Below are 18692 nucleotides of genomic sequence, written 5' to 3' on the forward strand. Positions count from 1 at the left end.
TGCTGGTGAAATGTGAGGATTAAATTTTGAAATTTGACCAGCAGTGTTGGGAAGACAAAGAGGTGGTTGAACAAGCAGGGACATCTGCAGCTGCCAGCACAGGTAGGCTGCATTCTTCTGCCAGAATGAGACTCTTCACCACTGCCCCCACTTTTCTAGCATCAAGAACAATGAAGCAGCTTGGGATCAGATTTTGCAAGGAAAGTCAAGTCATTTTGCTAGTGCTGCAAGGGTTTTCTAACTTGATGACGAGATTAGCATGATTTAGGACCTTTATGCTGACATGAGCAGAGATAGAGGCAAGCAAAGGTTATGTTTATATACCACATGCTTTTTGAAGCATTTCTCTTTTTCCAGCTTGACCAGAATTACTATATTCCTGCCAGATTCAGTTTGTGCCAGCTGCTTCTCATTCAGCATTTGATTTCCTGAAGATACCATGGCAAAGTCACTGTATGAAACAGGAAATTTAGAACAGAGACAAGTGAGTTTTGCTCTATTATTTGGTGGGTCACTGATATTAACTGACCTTAGCAGCAAAACTTTCCTATCAGAGAGCCCAAAGGGTACGTTAGGAGGGAAATAGTGGACCTCTACCATTTTCAGCTCATATAAGACTCTGAAATTACATGCATGGAAGTTGTGCACACCCTGTTCTCATAGGACTCCAGTCCAGAGGCTGTTGGCTCACTGGACCTGAGTCTTAAGCAAAGAGAGGTAAGGGCTCCTAAATGATGGCAACGTAGGACACCACACAGAAAGGTAAAGAGGCCAGGCCTGTGTAGAAAGTGTTGCTGGCATAGTTATGCCGTGAATAGCCACCTACACACATAAGAAAGTTCTCATGGGCTTGAGCCTGTATAATGATGCCAAAAAGAGCCACCTAACCCAGTCAGTCCTTTCTTTTCCTCAGGATCATGCATCTCCTGACTGGATGAATATGGGAAATGAGCACAAGTGTTTTCCCAGGAGAGTGGTTGGGATCAGCTGGGGACAAGGAGGAGATCGCAGGTTTAAGCTCCTCAGGGAACTGCAGTGTACAGTGTGTCATTCCCAAAATACCCTTGCAGCATAGTGACCTCCATGCCAGCCCAAAGTCCCAAGGGAGGTACTATGTCAGTGTGGTCCTGCTGGTGGCTGAATCCCTCTTCCCTTCCATCCATGGCTGCTTGCACAGCAGCACGATGCTACTGTGGCTAATATGGTTCTGGGACCTGTCCCAGTGCAGCCATCAGAGCTTGCTCAAGGGTCATTAACCAGGTAAATAAATAGAAGGGTTTTAATCATATAATGAACCTCACCTGAGGAGAGGAATAAGTTGCCAGATTCATATATTTGCAAGCTACAGATTTCAAAGCCATTTCTCCTCATCCTCTCAGTTCATGGAAAAGAGTATTTTCTTTCTTCCTTCCCTCTTTTAGGGCATAGAGATGTGTTAGAAAGAAAGTTTTCCTCTGTGTAATTTTCCTGATCTGCTTTACTCTGTTCTCAAGCCAATGCCAGAGCTGGCTCAAAGGAAATGATGGAGGAGGAGAGCAAGGCCTGTTTGTGAGCAGTTTGCACAGAGTGGCTCAGCTGTATCATAAAGCTACACCTTGGGCTCGTTGGGATGAATAGGGCAGTTCATGGGTCCGAGTGCTGCTGTTCCAGGTGCTCTGCACCTGTTGTTCTGCTCAGACATTGGCCTTTTTCTTTGCAGCCGTAACCACTTTAGACACTGGTTAAATAGACCTAATGTTGTGCATGGTGAATTAGGAGCTTGAAAACAAAGCTGGTATGTCATGCTTCTGTGTTCCTTGATAATGACTAAAGTCATTCTGAAGAATTACTTTTAAAGGACCAGATTTCTATGTGGACCACCCAATTTCCATTGTATGTAATGAGATATTTTTATTCAAATCCTCCAGATGATTAGATAGTTTTGCCCATAGAACATGGAATCCCTTTGGTTATGACATTAAGTATAATTTTTGATCATTAGGAATAGATTAGGTGAATGCTGCAAGAAAATAGAAACAAAAAAGACCAGGAACCTATAGTTGCCTTATCAAAGCTGAATTTAAAAATGTTTCTAGGCAGTCTAACAGAGAAATCCTTCAACCCTAACACAAAACGGACCATGTGATCTCATTTTAAATCTCATTCACTCAATCAACCTAGTGCTTCCTCCAACCTTAGGATGGGAAATCTACACCTATTATCTGGTGCTAAATTCACACCTATAATCCCATCTCCCAGATTATTATCAACTTCAAAGAAATTGCTTATGGATGTGGGTGGCATGAAATTTACCTTTTCTTTGTGTCTCTATTCTCGTTGCAATTAAGTAGACTCATTTATCCTACTTTGATAAAAGCCATTTTGCAAATTATTTTCTGATAGATTTATACCTCTAGTAGCTGTCAAAAAAATTCAGACACCACCAAATTGATTCTCTGTTTTGTTGAATAATATGTGTTCTAACACATTCAGGTCTTTGTTAGTTACCAAAAGCAAACGAAAATTATCTTTTAGTAGTAAAATATCCCTTCTCCAGGAACCAGTACTGCATTTTGCATGTCTGTCTGAAAGATGTTGGTTGCAGTCGCCTCAGTGATGGGCTCGCGGGACAAGGGGTGGAGAGGCACGTCCAGCAGCTGGCTGCGCAGGCCCTTGAAAGTATCCAGAAGAAGAAATGGAGAGATGCCACTAAAGTACATGCTGAAGGACCTTGAGTTGGCCTTCTGCAATTAAAACCATCTGAGAGGCTGGGGGTCAGAAAGGGGCGTGAGGGAGGTCAGGAGCCGTCTGGAAAAGGTGTCCCTTGCAGCGGCGCCGAGGGCAGAGAGGCAACCAAAGGGAAAGGAAGAGCTGGCCTCAGTGTTTGCTTTGGCCTAATTTCAAACAGAGCCCCTTCAGAATCTGTTTATACAATCCTGTCCTTCAAGAGCTGTTTTAATTTCTTTAACTAAGGCTCTGTGAGCCCTGAAGGTTTGACTTATCCCATGGAAACCAGAACATATGCAGTCTAGAGAGAGTTGATGTGAGTTTGACCACATGATTTATGAGTTTCACATTCAGAAGCAGTGTCTCTCTTTTAAGGCACTGCTGAGCAGAGATCTCGAGGAAGCATTGAGCTCTCTGATGGATACCAGGTCATAGCTGTTAGAGCTTATGGCACAGACATTTTCTAAGTAAAAAGTAATATACTGCCAATAAGTTACAGCAAGCTCTACAATCATAATCCTATAATTTGTATGCCTAATGTGTAACTATGCTTTTCAGCAAGTATTTTCACATCATATTTATAACTGTTGCTCATCTCTTGTAGCTGGGCTACTACGCATTTAATATGCAGAAATCTGTCCCTCATTAACGTTAGCAAAAGACAGCAATAAATGAAGACAAATGCTACAATTGAAAAAAGCCTCTGCAGCATTATTATTAGCTTTCCAAGAAGTCTGGCAGTACACTACTCATTTTGGAAAGGAACAATTAGCCACTTTGATAAGGCTGGACCATGAAACATATCCATCACAGTGAAATGTTTTGATTGACATGAGTCCTGAGAGCTGGACACCTGCCTCCAAGTCTGGAAACTTCCTGCTTGATCTGGGACAAAACATGAAGGCTGTGCTCAGAGTAAGACTTCAGAAAACCAGGCACTTGCTATCAAAATTACTTTCTCCTGGTCCAACAGCACAGTGTCAGCCCTCTCAGCAGCCAAGGCAGGCCATCATCCCACTACACAGCCAGCCTGGGAGCAGCCCGTCCATAGCACTGGGACAGCTGTGTCAGGGACATTGAGATGTTGATATAACTCTGCCACTCAGCTAGGAGGTGAAGAAAATAGCCTGGTAAAATTGCGTATGACCTAGAGGCTTCTGACAGCATGTGTTGATGTGTCTTGTTTGGCTTTGGGGGAATCACTTGCATAAAGCACACATTTTGCTGATACTGCTGCATATGTGCAAATAATCAACTGCTGTAATATCCCCATTTCTCAAAATTTGTGAAATCTCTCAGTTAGGTAAAGCATAGATTCACCTGACACAGATTCCCTCTTAGGCACAATGCTGGCTGTTTCCAATTACCTCAGTGCCTTTAAAGGCCTGCATTGAGGCCATAGGGCCCCATGTGCTCGTGTCCCCCTGTAAAATAGACAAAGGTGTGTGTTTCATCTCGCAGGAATGCTACAAAGACAAATTCTTTAAGGACAATTCAGTGTTCAGACACTGTAGGAGCGAGGTCAGATAAACACCTGTATATCTACGTCCCCATATAGGCAGCTTGTCATTTCTTCAAAAATTCTATCTGCCGTTGTTCACCTCCAGTGAGAAGATACTTGTATGGCTGAATACAAAGTTTGGCTCCTGTTTGGGGATTTTGGGATATTCAGCTCTAAAAGTGTAACAGGGAACATATTTCAAAGGCCTATAGTTTTGTTTGTATCTTTACTTACAGAAGCCAATTCCAAACCTACCAAATAAAGGACTTTACCTTTCCCAAAAAACCTTTCCTCTCTGTGTTTCAGACTCGCACTGTTGGTAATGCTTCCCCCAGGATGGCTTGCCAGGGCATACTGCTGGCTCCTGCTGAGCCCAATGCTGACCAGTACCTCCAGATCCCTTTCTGCAGGGCTTCTCTTTCTTTCTCTTATGTTGCAACACACATGGAAAATAAATATTTTGAATAACAAGGTGTCAAATAGAGAGAAAACAAATGTTTAAAGGTGGCTTTCATAACCTTGCAATAAAAAGAAAAAAAAAAAAAAGACAAAAAAGCTGATTTACACTATTTGATCCATTAATCATTGTCTCAGTAGAAATGACGTGTGAATTCTTAAAAGGAAGCTTTTTTTTTGTCTCTGATGTAGTATATTCAAGAGATTCTTCCACATATTACACTGGTGTGAGTAATAAAAGCTGTCACAGTATGCTAGAAAAGGGATATTTGTTCAGGCCAGAAGTTCAGTGTCACTGTGAAGGTACCAATAATCTCTTTTTTCTGAGCCTACTGTTTTAGGCTATAACCTTAAAGGACTAATTTGTGACAGAAATGTCATAGAACAATACAAGATGTTCCAGATCAATTCTAAACCCAACTTGATGCTTTTTCATATGACCACAAGCTTTGGTGTTTAGAAATGGAAGGCCTGCTGGGGAAGCCAAAGTGAAAAACTGAGCAATTTTAGAAGAGATTTAATGTATCCGATAAGGCCTCTGTTAAAACAGTGAAATAAATCATGCTATCACTCACCTTAAATTTCTTATAATCACCAAGACTAAATCTAAACAAGGTAAAAGACTTTGATGCCATGATGATTTTTTGCCTTTTCTTTTATATCCCTGTTACACCTTTTTACAACTTCTGTATTCTTAGTGTTTTTTAGCCTACAATATTGGACTTGTTTGTCAAGCTAAGAGACTAAATATTTTAGAAGCTTCGTAGCTACGGATCAGTGTGCCCCAGACCCCAAGGCCCTCTCCAGAACACATTCTGTAAACTAAGATAGAACCATCCAGGAGAAGGTTCCTTGGGGAGGGGGGGCTCACTCGAGCCTCTCATTGGGGAATCTTTGATAGATATGCTAATTAGTAACACCTATAATGTTATACCAGACTGTTGTGGGTGTGCATTGCAGTGTGCATTGGGGTGCATTCCACCTGGGCGTGGTGCACCTAAGGATCCTTAAAATAAATACAGACATGAAACCCCTTTTTCCCTTCTAACCCTGTTTCACTCTTGATTTTAAGGCCAGGAAAAGGCATCAACTTCACAGCAATGTATGCCAGGCCATTTTGTAAGACAAATTCAAACGTAGGGACTGCTTATTTTTTATGGTAGAAGCTTGGGACAAATTATAATTCAACACTTAATGGTTGCTGTAGAGGAAAATAAATTGCATTACCATTGTTTTGAATGAGAAGTTTTGTGATGGTCAGCTAACACTCAACATAGTTGAAATTTTCTTACAGTACAATCATAAAATAATTGTTGAAACTACCTATAAACCTATTCTTGAAGCTGTAAATTATCTGAAAAACCTTCATTTTTGCTCTATTTATTTGCATTGTGCCTGGAATAATGGAATTTGTCTTCTAATGAGTATTTTTTTACTGCAAGGATAACACAGGTAAGTATAGTCCACTTCAGCTCTGCAGGGACTCATTACTCATAAACACGTGTACACCTTCCCTTAGCCCTATTTTTAGGGCTGGAAAAAAAGCAGACCCCTTTGAAAAACATTAATTTCAAATCTTTTGAACTAAAATCCAAACTGGAAAGCTTCTCTGAGAACACCTTGAACTGGGCATGAATTTAAGGACTGCTGAATGCAGGCTTAAAAATGCCATGAATTCATACAGATCTAACTATTTCAAATTGAATTGTACCCAGAAACTAAACTATACAGAATCTAGTGTTAAGGAAGTGGGCAAGTGGAGGTGCAGGAGGAGAATGAGGAAGAAAGGGAAACTCCATTGTTCATGGGAGAACAAAATAATTCAATTCAGACTGAATTTTCTCTGGGTTTGAGTGCAGACCTTAGTCCACTATAGAGAACGAAAGACAGAAAGGAGTGTTTGATGACTGTGAGTAAATATAAGTAATTACAAATCTTAACAGACCTGTCCTACACTGTATAAATAGTCCTAAATTAGCTTCCATGGAGAATAGATAACCTTTGACTCCTCCCTATACTAGAGCTAGGCTGCAAATATGAAACTGCTTAAATTAAAAAGTAATTCAATTCCATCCAGGTATGAGGGAACATTTTGTGCCATATTATTGAACTAGTAATATGAAAGTGTTCTCTCACTGTGGATTTGATATAAAAAATGTAAACAGTCATTTAATACTAATACTTGGAAGGAGATTGAAAATTAAACTTAACAGAATGTGACTTAGAAAACAAATTCATGTAGAAAAAATTTTTTTATTTTAGGGGTTATATTTTAAATACACCCATCCATCTTGGTTTACAGTTATTGTTTCTCCAGATATTATCAGGTTGGCTATGTAATAATACAAACCATCTTCCTTCCCTCTCCAAGAATATTAAAGAATATATTAACTTCTATAATGTCTTTCATTGCCAGGCAAGCTCTCAGTATGACTGAAACAAATGACCTTGCTATGCCATCCAGTTGGTGTACAAGCAGAAAAACATGTTTTAATGTAAACAAATGTCTTATTCTTTTACCAGCCCTAGGAAATAGCCTAAATGCAGCTAGTATAAAATTTGGTTTATCCTTGCCACATGGTCATGCTTTTCAGTGTATGTTGATCCAAGTGAAGGAGGAGCTTCACTGATTTCAAAGAGGCTACTCAAGCACATAATATTTGACTTACATACTTGACATACATGTGTAAGCTTAGACTATCAGACACTGTTCGTAAGGATAGTTTGATACATTAATGAGTTTATTGATAGTTTTTTTATCCAAGCCCAGTCACTTTTTTTACTAGAGCTTAGTCTCAGTCAGGAGAGGAGTTCCTTTCCATGCACATCAGAAACAGCTTAATTGAATGGTCATGGTCTCACCTCTTCTCCACTTCAGTGTGTGTGAAGGCATTTCCCCTTACTGCAGGGGTTATTTGAGGACTGCTGTGGACTCACTCAGAATTGCTGTGACCAGCATAAATGATAAGGATTGTGGTCTGATCTTGGTGCCTGAAGTCAAACCATTGAAAACTGCTGCTCATGTTTTTTTGGTGTTTGGATATGAAATTAGGGACTGAAATGATGTGATCTGATCACATACCCCATAACTGGTGTAATCCTTTCTAGAGAGAGGATCATTCTGAATTTTCACAATAATGAGCCAAAATTTTTTTATGAGTCATAACTGCATTTTTGGGCCCCCACATAAATCCTCTTTTTGAGAAAATTCTTAGCTCGAAAGTGATATTATAGGCATCATTTGTTGGTTACTGGTTTATTTAAGTCTGTCAGAAGATGTTTATACTCTCTATGGAATTATCCAAAAAGGGAAAAACCAATTCTTAAAAGACTTCTAGTTGTAAGTGTTGCATCTGAAAGGATATTAGCTATATGATATGGGCTGACAGCAGGTTATTATTTAAATGACTGAAGGAAGATACAAACTCACCTCAAACTTTGGATATTTTGCTAGAAAGAGATATTTACAAGACAAACATTTTAATTTATAGTTCAAGTGATTCAGCCATTTTGTATAAACTACATTTTTGCATCCCATGATGCAGTCCAGAAGCAAAGCCTTATATCTGACCTTGTGACCATGGAGTTCAAATAACCAGGAATAGGCTAAAACACTGCTGGGAGCGGGTTTGATACAATTAGCTTCAATTCATTGCCTGGCATGCATAAAATGTAAATTTAAATAGCTATTCACCCCCTGTCTCACAGAGTGGGAGGAAAGACAATGTGTATCACCTTTGCTTCCCTGTGGCATTTTCTCTTGAGAGAAAGTGGGATTGCAGACGTGGTATCTGAAGCATGACTCTTTTGCAAAGAAAAATCTTTCACCTTCTTTTCTATTGGAAAACATGTAATTCTGTGGATCACGAGAGGTATTTGGGTTACTTTGCTGTTGCTGTTTTCTCTCTTCTGACAAAAATTATGATGAAATGCATCAAATTATTTAGAACTTTGAAGTGCTGAAGAGAGATTTCAAAAATCAGGAGAGGCTTTTCTTTATTTATGTGATAATCGTGGTGCTGGAAATAGGAGCTGATCGCGCTGTTTGAGGTACTTTTTATTCTGTTCACAGAAACTTTCCCTTGAAACAGGAGCCTGAAGACTAGAGTGATTTTGCAAACTTTTCCTTGTTCCCAGACTGAATAACTTCACCCATGTGAGAAACTGCACTTTGCGCAACAGGACCGTAGTTGCAAAATTTTTAACAGAAAATATGATGAAGACAATAAAGCCTTGTTAGCTGCATTAATGCATACAAGAGCTTCTAACTACATTGTCTCTGGTCTTGTTTCTGTGCAGAAATAAGTTTCCCGGCTGCTTACATATTGCCTATATCCCATCTCCAAGCCATGCACAGATCATTGATCCAGACACTGAGGAGTTTTTACCAAAAGTTACTGTTGCATCACGAGGAATGGATCCAAGATAAACTGTTGGTTTTGCTTGATCTGGTAGCCTGCTGTCTTTGTAATTAGAAAATACAATAAACTACTTGGTGGCTTCTGGAAATTTTTTCTGGAAATTTTTTCCTGAAAGGAATACACACAAACACACACAGACACACACACACAGACACATACACACATGCTCCTCTTGTCCCAGTCAGTAGATGGAAGCTGCAGCCCAGAGGCTTTTGAGTGAAATATCCTTGCTCTTAGGAGGAAAGTGGGGAATAAAAAAAACTCCGCCAAGCATCTGAACTCTGACCAGACTCAGCTGTAGTCAAGCACCACTAATGCACCTAAAAATACAGCTGGATTTATAATACAGCTTGCTGGAACTCACTGTGTGGGATATGTGAAGGAATGTCCTGTAATAACTGCTGTGATGGGTCCTGGGGCCCTCTGCTCTGCTATCAGGGCATAAGCGGCTGTGGATGAAGTACATGCTCAGAGCTTTTCTGTTTGGTACTTGAAAGTACGCCAGAAAACACCCACAGCATTCTCAGAAACGCTGCTTGTTGTATCACTCTCCTTGCAAGCAATTGTGTTTTTTTAGAGAATCTAATATAAATAAAGCAGCCTTCATTTTATGTGAAAACTTAAGGTTTCCTTCTCCCTCCAACTCCACAAAAAAGCTGCAGTGATGTCCTTGACCCAGCAAAATGAAGACGGGGGAGGCAGTGATGCAGCCCAGGTTGTCGGGGGGGGGAATTCTTCTGAATTCAGCCCCTGAACCATCAGTGCCACGGTGGAGGGTGTGACAGGACCCACATCACATTAGGATGACATAAACACACAGCTGCCCTCTGGGATTGCAGGGCCAAAACTATCCCCTCAGTTCATACATCTGTGGGATCTGCCCTAGGAAATGGTTGTTCTCTGCTCATCATTAGGTGATGAGGAGGACACAGGAGGTGACTTGGGTCTAGAATGTGTCCCTAACACACACCATATGAGCAATCATCTGCATTTATGCATCTGGTCAGAGATGGGTTATTCATCACCCCAAAAGGCAGACTGTAGTTCTTGAATATACTGCTCATTGTGTCTGTTTTTAAAGTTGCAGAATTGCAAACATATATAAAGCCAGTAGCACTTACGTACTCAGCAGGTGGAGCCGACACTCTCCAGGATGAAGGTGGCTGATGTTGTTTTACTGGTGCTTTTTGTTTTGCAGAGTGTCCTTTAGCAGCTGCTCCAGCTGACTGTCTCGCTGCAAAGCTATTACACTTTGCCACTGGCAATATGGGTACCCTGAAGAGTTTCTGGCTTCCCTTAATTGAACAGAAGAAACTAATTTAAATTTTATAAAATATAATCAGTTTGACTTCCTCTACCAGGAATTCTGTAATTGATACTATGAATAAATTATGGGATGCAATTGTGAGAGTTCCTAATTACAAAGCTTCTTAGCTGCACAATTTCTGTGCAGATGAGTGATACATGTTTTGTCCTCCAAAATGGAGCACAATTCTTGTCATGGAATATATCATGCATACTGCAAGCTGAAAGCAAGGACTGAACAAGTGCAGGGGACTGAACACTTGCTGGGGCAGGTATCACTCAGCTTATCTGTGCAGAATGCAAATCCAAAACAAAGCAACTGGTTCAGGCTCGTTCAAAAGCCAGAAGGGGTTTAAACTTAGTGATTACAATTAGCTCGAGCCCTGTGCAATATGCTTCGGTTTTCTACATGTCTGAATTAATTTCCAGCCACTGTCATGTTTTACTGCTGCTCAGTGTAAGTTTCTTTCTCTCCCAGCAAATTTTTCATTAAGAAATAACTCAGTCACTTCTCTCTCCTCTTCTTAGATGAATCACTTCCTCATGTATGAATCAAATTTTGCTTTCAAATGTTTTGTTAAGTACAAATGACATCACATACTTACTCGAAATGTAAAGGGGAAAATTTAGAATATGACTAGATTTAAATTTATTTGGCATAAAACTTAAATAAGAGTAAATAAATATCTTTGATGAAATGTAACCTTATTCACTAAAAATGTCTTCGCTATGAATAGCAACACAGACCTTTAAACATCTCCTTTTGTTAAAAATCAGTGAAATCTCATGCATTATCTGTACCTAGGGGATGTATAACGGTTGTGTTTTCCCATGTCTCACTGAGATGAGCTTCTTCACTTTAACAGACTTTAATCCCTTGTAAAACTGCTTCTTTGTGTACTTCCTGACTCAATAGGCAGTATTGGCATGATCAAATTAAAGAGGCCAGAGGCTATTTAATACCCCTGCAGCAAAACATCCTAGCTCATCTTGTATCCCTATACCTATTATCTCTTCCTTCCCAAAACCAGGGTCTGCCCACAAACTACCTTCCTTGCCACTGCTGAGAAGGCAGTGCCCGTCAGGCAGCTCCTGCCATAGGGCTATCCCAGGTGCCAGAGTCTGCTGCTCAGCACAGACAAAAATCCTGACTGTGATGGAGCTGTGTGGGTGAACTCAAGGGCAGTGCTGGAATTCATACCCCGTCCTTGGCTCGTAACAGGGGTGCAGCTACTGGATGTGAAGCTGGGAGGGAAGGAAGGAAGGAAGGAAGGAAGGAAGGAAGGAAGGAAGGAAGGAAGGAAGGAAGGAAGGAAGGAAGGAAGGAAGGAAGGAAGGAAGGAAGGAAGGAAGGAAGGAAGGAAGGAAGGAAGGAAGGAAGGAAGGAAGGAAGGAAGGAAGGAAGGAAGGAAGGAAGGAAGGAAGGAAGGAAGGAAGGAAGGAAGGAAGGAAGGAAGGAAGGAAGGAAGGAAGGAAGGAAGGAAGGAAGGAAGGAAGGAAGGAAGGAAGGAAGGAAGGAAGGAAGGAAGGAAGGAAGGAAGGAAGGAAGGAAGGAAGGAAGGAAGGAAGGAAGGAAGGAAGGAAGGAAGGAAGGAAGGAAGGAAGGAAGGAAGGAAGGAAGGAAGGAAGGAAGGAAGGAAGGAAGGAAGGAAGGAAGGAAGGAAGGAAGGAAGGAAGGAAGGAAGGAAGGAAGGAAGGAAGGAAGGAAGGAAGGAAGGAAGGAAGGAAGGAAGGAAGGAAGGAAGGAAGGAAGAAGGAAGGAAGGAAGGAAGGAAGGAAGGAAGGAAGGAAGGAAGGAAGGAAGGAAGGAAGGAAGGAAGGAAGGAAGGAAGGAAGGAAGGAAGGAAGGAAGGAAGGAAGGAAGGAAGGAAGGAAGGAAGGAAGGAAGGAAGGAAGGAAGGAAGGAAGGAAGGAAGGAAGGAAGGAAGGAAGGAAGGAAGGAAGGAAGGAAGGAATTCAGAAGGAAGGAAGGAAGGAAGGAAGGAAGAAAGGAAGGAAGGAAGGAAGGAAGGAAGGCTTGCCCAAAATTCACCACTGAGGCTCCTGCAGCTTCTCAAGTTTGTTGCCTTCACCATTTCCAAGTCTTGTGAGCCTCAATGCATTTCCCCGCCTGGCCAGGTGATGCTGGAAGTCACCCCAGTCCCACTGGCAGGGTACTCACTGGTTCTTGCTGCTCTAAAACATCAAAAAGCAGAAAGAGCTAGAGAGCCCCTCTCACCACTTTGCAGGAGCAAATGTGTTCTCATGATACATAACCTCAAACAACTATTGTACCAACATTTTTTTTCTTTAGCTTTTTAAATCTAGATTATACACATAGACTAGCTCATTAAAAAAAAAAAAAAAAAAACAAGCAACCAAACCCTGAAGGAAGTCCTTTTATTTAAAGACAGTATTAAACTGCAATTGAGTTTGTGTATAAATCAGTCATTTGAGATAATTATCAGAAGAATAAGCATTACATCCTCAGGAAATCCAGACTAAGATTAAACTTCAAGGAAAATGAAACAGATACAGAAGTACACAGTTGAACAACTTTTGTGTTGCCTTGTAGCACACAGGTGAAAAATGCCTTCAATGCAAAACACTAGCTGGGATTCAAGCTACATGTTGCCCTGATCATAGCAGAGTATTTACTGTGGCAGCTAAAGCAGGTGGATTTGTTATGAAAGCTGCTTTTGTGATTATTTGCCAGAAGGTGGTTTTGAAAATTAGATGCCAGAGATCGTGTTGGTGGGGCATTATCAATATACGTAGTTCTTCACTATGTAAGAATGCAATAGCATTATTGAGATAAAGAGTTCCTGGGAAACCATTTTTTGATATAAAACTTATTTTAAGAGGGCTACTGGAATTGCTGGATGAAACTGGAGGGAACAGAGGGAAGGTGATTTTTTCCAAATGATGACTTACTTTTCATCATGCACCTCTCATGCTGGAGCAGAGAATGGACAGTTACCACCAGTTTATCTATTTGGTAAATGACAGTTATGAGGCAGCTGCTGCATTAGAGGAACTTCTGGCTGGAAAGCCTTTTAGAACAAAGGATTGTATTAGACTTAGTCTTCTGGAGGGATCACAAACCTAGTGAAGTCCTTGCTGCTTCCTCCTCTCAAATCATGTTATATTCCAGAATGTTTCAGAAGGACTTTTAATTAATTCCTATTATTTCACTGAAGATAAAATGTGCAAAATCTTATGAAAGCATTTTTGCTGCTTGAGCATAGGAGATGGGGTTTTTTCCTTGGTGTATTTTTTCTGTGCTATGGTTTAGAGATTAGTCTGTGGGTTTTTTCTCTGTTACTTGGATGTATGATTGTATCAAGCTGCCTTTAAAGCAGAAAGAATTTGGTACCTTTCTCTCTTGCAGGTGTTGAAGTACTTCATTGCATTGCTTACAGATTTTTATCAAACTTTTCTAGAATATGCTTTATACTGCCACTTTCAAGGAAATATTATTCCAACAGGTTTAGGCAGTGATTTAAGTATGGCACACAAGCAGATGGGCCATTTTTCAAGGCTCTCCCACAACTTTGGCTGCATTGTTCATACTAAAATCAGAAAAGGACCTCAGGACATAATTCACATACATTTAATCTTCTTGCATTAAGTGTTTGGCAGCTGCTATTTTAATTGAAAAAAAAGAAGGGTGAATGGTATGTGTATATATATATGGTGAATTTTTCAGATCCTTGTGACTGGCTGAGAAACAGGTTTCATAAGATGACATGGACATAGCAAACTCTTGTTATCCACTCACCAATGGTTCTGCTATGCCACCAGTATGTAGGAGTGGTACAAAATCCAAATACTATGAGGAACATGTGATGATTTGCTGATCTGTGGCATGCCAGTGTGAATTGTGTGACTCTTCTGCTTATCTCCCAAAGACTGCTGGTACATCCCCTTTCACTCTCGGGTTACTTGGCAAGGCATAATTGTGCATGTTGAGGCAGTTATTTGGGAAAGTTTGGATACAATCATTATTGGCATTTCATTCTATGGTCTTTGTGTTCCACACTGAGTTACTCATTTGGAACATTAAATGACTGTTGAAAGCTTTTGTCATAGTTGGATATTATCCACCCATCTCTGAAAAGCTTTTTTGCAGAGTCTGAGAAGTGTGCAAGCAAGATGAACAAGGAAATAAAGAAAACCAAGGCCAGCAGCAGTCTGGTAACTCTGATTTTTATGAAGGTGCAGCATCCCCACAAAATTGCACTAGGAGCAGGCAGATAGCCATGCCAGGGTCAAAGGTAGTAGTAATCAAATGTCTCAACCTTTTGTTGCTTCCTTTTTCCACTGTTGCTCTCCCTCAGAGCACAATCCACAGTGCTGCTGGAAAGGGGATTCCCCTTTACAAAATCTGTCCTGGGTTGGAGATCTCCAAAGACAGAAGGATCATGGCTCTGCCTTTCCCCCAGAGACACTTCCTAGTGCAGTATGCTGTTCTTCATCATGGCCCCTAAGACTGCAACTAAATCCATGTCCTTCTCCACTACTGCTACTTGCCTTTGCCTATTTCAGATAAAAATATAGTGAGAGGCATGTCCCAGGAAAAAGGTTGCCACAAGGGAACTCTGTCCTGAGCCTTGCCTGCAACATTCCCACCCCCTGTCCCATCAGGTAGGATAAAACAGGGAGTAGCTGATTACAGGAGAATTCCACAGTAAAGAACTTGCAATCTTTAAATACAAAATTTGTCTTGCTTAATCATGTTCCTCCTTGCCTAATTATTTAGATAGTGAAGATTGTGTAGCAGTTTTGAATAGCTGTAATTGTTGGTGATAGTGCAAATGAAGCATGGTAATATTTGTCCAGGGCTAGGCCAGCTTTCCAGCACAAAAGGTAGTTGGCAATTATTTCCTAAGGATGTTAACTGAATTACAATTGTATTTGACTCCTTTCACAGTTAGATAAGGTCATGGTTCTCACACAATCCCATTACACATTACTCTTCTTGTAGCAAAATTGGCTTAATGTACTCCTACTCCCTTGTCACAGCAGCTGTGCCTTCTCTGACCCATGAGTGTGACTGCCTGTCAGCCAGGCTGGGCACTGGCTTGGGGAGCAAGGTAAGACAAAAAAGCAAAGTAAAAAAAGTCTGTTTTGCTGCCAGCCCCAGAAAAATATAATTATACTGCATGTCAAGGCACTGAGGAAGCAAAGAGTGGCAGGTGGTGGAGAAAGGCAGAGGGATATCACAGCTGAGGCATTCCATGTCATCACACATTTCACAGCCCCAGAAGCTCTGAACTACATATCAGAACAGTTATTATCTCCTTGGGAGTTTTGATAAGCACTCAGTATCATACTGCTGGCTTTATACACCCACTGTAACAAATACATGACATCAAAGATAGCAGATCTGGCATTAGGGGAACATCATGTTTAATCTGTTTCCTTCATTACTCCCTCTCTCGCCAGCCACTTTCAAAAGATGTTTTCCAAGTGCCAAGTAGTGCCATGAATTGTGTGTATATATGGTTTGTGTATGTCTTCCAAGGATGTGACCATGCTGATGGGCTTTCTGCCAGATTCCAGCAGTTCAGTGTCTCTATGACCTATGCAGAATTTCTGGACCGTGCTTGAACATGAGTGGGAATTCATTGTTCAGGCCAGCCTCTTGCTGCAGGTACAGGCTGGCAGTGTCAGTGTCTAGCAAGGTCTTGGGTACCTTCAAGGACATGTGTTGCAGGAGAAGGGGATTCTTATCGTTCTTATAGATCCCGATATTTAAATTCTGATGAAACATCAGTATAGAAAGCACATAGGCATTTTGAACCTTTACAGGTGTTCTTTCATGGCATTATCTTTCAGTCTTGTTCACTATAAATTCTCTTAAAATGGAAGGATAAAATGGTGGTTGAAAAAAAGTGGTAAAATTCAGGCCTAATCCACTGAGTGCTTATCAGTCATGGCCAACGGGTGCTCTGCGCTGAAGGAGGCAAAGGAATGAAGGAAAAAATTATAAGTGATCACACAAGTATGGCACATGTTACAGTTTATCTATCCTAAAATGTTTAAAAGGAAAACTTCACTTTATTGGGTTTTGGAAGCATGAGCAATATGTTAGTGTCTCCCATAGGGAATCTGAGGACTTTGTCTTCTTCAATTAATTTTTATCTGTAATATTCCCCAAGTTAAGATTGGTAGCGGGACTTTGACTTGTCAAAAGTCGTAGACAGTCAGAAGCAATTAATGGTTGCAAGTCACTCGATTCTCAGACCCATGGTTTATCTAGCAGACTTTCCACTTGATGTTCATGAATGTTACAAACAGAGTTTTTCTATAGTTGGGATTTGCTTTCTTTCTGGGATTGCATTTCTGGTCTTCTTCATGAGGTGTTTTATTATAGGCTTTCTTTGTGCATCCTCTCCACCACCCAAACTGTGTTTGATGTGGCTGCAGATACTGGATGCCCTTGATATCCTACCCGATTCTGGCTACTTCAGAGGATCCTCTTGTCATCAGACAAACACTTCAAGCCACATAAACTTGACTAAAAGGAGCAGAAAAAAATGTTTAGACTAGCATGGAAAATGATGCTTGCTCTGATCAGAGTGAGAAATTGCCCTGAAACTGTAGGAATTTCCTGTTGCTAAAATATTGTGTAGATCCTAAAATCTTTGTTTCTCCTCTGGCCAGCTAGAAAGGTCAACGTGCCTTGGGGTAGGACGTAGGATTGCAGTGTTTAAGAGTTCATCTAATCAGGAAATTATGGCTGTAAAGTTACATAGCCCTGTCAGTTATCATTACACAGCTCATTAAATCTCAGCTAATTGCAGCTTCACCCTAGTATCCAGGTCCTAATGTTTCTGAGCCTAATTAGCACACTGAAATCCTAAAACCCAACTGATTTCCTTTATTTTAGTCACTTCTTGTACAGAAAGCAATGGAATGCAGAGGTTTAACTTGTTTAAAACACTAAAAATTGTACCCTTGTTATTCAATCTTTTAGTTCAGTTGTTCAAGGGGTAAATGCTTATTCCCAGAAGGGGCTGGAAATGTAGAGTAAATGATAAAATTTTTAGTGCAAGATATGCCTGTTTGTGCATGAACAGTATTTCTTTTATTTTTCATTGTACTTGTCTTGCTCCTTCTGTTCCTTCCCAAAAATACCTCTCCATAGAATGATCTATAAATTATCTATCAATTGTTGTCATCATATGATTTGCTGGAAAATACATCAACCAAAGAAACGATTCATAAGCAAAATCACAAGAAAAAATATTTGAGTTGTTACTTGCTATAAATAACACACCCCTACATTTCATTAGATCATTTAAAGTCTATTTTCATATCCAAAAAGTTCTACTGCCAATGTCCAACTTAAAAAGTATGCTTGAATATATCCTATCTTGTACTCAAAATATAAATAACATCTAGGTTAACCATAGAATCATAGAATGGTTACAGCTGGAAGGGACCCTGAGGATCATCTAATTCCAACCCCCTGCCATGGATAGGGACACCTCCCACTCAATCTGGTTGCTCAAAGACCCATCCAACCTTTTCTTGAACAATTCCAGGGATGAGACAAACAAAGCTTCTCTGGGCAACCTATGCCAGTGTCTCACCATCTTCACAGTAAAGAATTTCTTCTTAATATCTAATCTAAACCTACCATCTTCTGTTGAAAGTAATTCCTCTTGTCCTATGTTCTCTTGTAAATAGTCTCTCTGCATCTTTCTTATAGGCCCACTTCAGGTACTGAAAGGCCACAATTAGGGCACCCCTAAACCTTCTCTTTTACGCTGAGCAATCCCAATTTTCTCAGCCCTTCCTCATAGGAGATGTGATCCATCCCTCTAATCATCTTTGTAGCTCTTCTCTGGACTTGTTCCAACAGGTCCATGTCCTTCCTGTGCTGGGGCCCCAGAGCTGGATGCAGCACTGCAGCTGGGGTCCCACCAGGACAGAGCAGAGGAGCAGAATCCCCTCCCTCAATCTACTAGACTTTGGACGCAGGCCTGGATATGTCTGACTTTCTGGACAGCGAGTGCATTGTCGGCTCGTGTCCAGCCTCTCATCCACCAGCACTCTCCTTCTTGGTATTTTCTGTTAGTCCAAATAAAAGTAAAAGTCATAGCTTAGAATCATTCATAGTTTCAGGTGACTACTTTCAAAAGGAATCCATGAGTCGGAGTGTGATAGAGTGCTTTTTTCTGCAGGATAGACTTTTGAAGATGGAAATAACATGCACCAAGCTTACCATCATCTTAGCTTGAAACACTGACTTTTATTTTGCACTTAAAAGAAACCAATCACTTTCAGTCATGCTTATATGATCATGAGACAAA

At 40.7% G+C, this 18692-nt stretch overlaps 1 long non-coding RNA gene across 1 annotated transcript; it reads left to right on the forward strand.

Annotated features, from left to right (window-relative positions):
• Positions 1 to 1687: 1687 nt before the first annotated feature.
• On the forward strand, positions 1688 to 18263 carry LOC116447944. Its single transcript, XR_004241754.1, has 3 exons — positions 1688 to 1701; positions 13478 to 13481; positions 18152 to 18263. It is a non-coding gene; the product is annotated as an uncharacterized LOC116447944 (long non-coding RNA).
• The last annotated feature ends 429 nt before the right edge of the window (positions 18264 to 18692 follow it).

This window comes from Corvus moneduloides, chromosome 1 (genome assembly GCF_009650955.1).
Source record: "Corvus moneduloides isolate bCorMon1 chromosome 1, bCorMon1.pri, whole genome shotgun sequence".
Classification (NCBI taxonomy): Eukaryota; Metazoa; Chordata; class Aves; order Passeriformes; family Corvidae; genus Corvus; species Corvus moneduloides.